The sequence below is a fragment of the Nannospalax galili genome, unplaced genomic scaffold (assembly GCF_000622305.1).
Source record: "Nannospalax galili isolate Female #2095 unplaced genomic scaffold, S.galili_v1.0 scaffold858, whole genome shotgun sequence".
Taxonomy (NCBI): Eukaryota; Metazoa; Chordata; class Mammalia; order Rodentia; family Spalacidae; genus Nannospalax; species Nannospalax galili.
Window position 1 is genome coordinate 847,239 of NW_008341877.1, and position 1,247 is coordinate 848,485.

The following is a 1,247-nucleotide window of genomic DNA, read 5'->3' on the forward strand; positions in this document are numbered from 1 at the left end:
ACATGCCTTTAATCCCAGCACTTAGGAGGCAGAGGCAGGAAGATCTTTGTGAGTTCGAGGCCAACGTGGTCTACATAGTGAGTTCCAGGACATCTGGGGCTACAAGGAGAGCCTGTCTCAAAAAGAAAAAAAAATGTTTCTGAAACATTAATTTAGAGGATTTATTAAAAAATCATGGGTAAAATGAGGTGATAAAAGAATTATTAGCCTCTTTCTCTCAGGTCCAAGGAGCTAGCAGCATGGGCAAGTGTCGTGGTCTGCATACTGCCAGGAGGCTCCATAGTCATCGGCAGGGCCAGAAATGGCATGATAAACCCTACAAGAAGCCCATTTGGACAAAGCCCTTAAAGCCAACCCCTTTGGGGGTGCTTCTCATGCCAAGGGAATCTTACTGGAAAAAGTAGAGGTTGAAGGTAAACAGCCAAATTCTGCTATCGGGAAGTGTGTCAGGGTCCAGCTCATCAAGAATGGCAAGAAAATCTCAGCCTTTGTGCCCAATGGTGGTTGACTAAACTTCACTGAGGAAAGGGGTGAAGTTCTGCTTCCGATTTTGTCAGAAAGTTCATGCAGTTGGTGATATTCCTGGAGTCCACTTTAAGGTTGTTAAGGTAACTAATATGTCTCTTTTGGCCCTGTTCAAAAGCAAGAAGGAAAGACCAAGATCCTAAATGTTGATGATGGAAACACAGTAGTAATAAATTTTCATGTGAAGACAAAAAAAAAAAAAAAAGAATTATTATCTTTGCTTTTGGGGATACCTTCTTGGCTGTGACCCTACAAGCCCAGTTGTTTCAGTTGTCAATTATGTGAACTTTCCAAACACTCAGTAGCTACATTATTATTATTTTTTTTGGTGTGTGTGTGTGTGTGTGTGTGTGTGTGTGTGTGCTGGTGTGTGTGTGTATACTTTGAATTTAGTTACTTTATGCTTTTACCAGTAAGGATTTAGTTTACCAGTTTCAATTCACTTCTATGAAATTGGCAGAAAGCTGGAGCAGGCATTCACAATATACAGAGTGTATGATTCCCCGACTAACAGATTTTAGTGATGAAAACTATTCTGAATTATAAATAACAATGCTTAACTTTATTTATGGTGGATATGCCTTTGAATTTAGTTACTTTATGCTTTTACCAGTAAGGATTTAGTTTACCAGTTTCAATTCACTTCTATGAAATTGGCAGAAAGCTGGAGCAGGCATTCACAATATACAGAGTGTATGATTCCCCGACTAACAGATTTTAGT

The 1,247-nt window shown here is 39.5% G+C and overlaps 1 pseudogene; it reads left to right on the plus strand.

Moving 5' to 3' along the window:
- Positions 1 to 239: 239 nt before the first annotated feature.
- Positions 240 to 668, plus strand: LOC108491054 (annotated as a pseudogene).
- Positions 669 to 1,247: the final 579 nt, after the last annotated feature.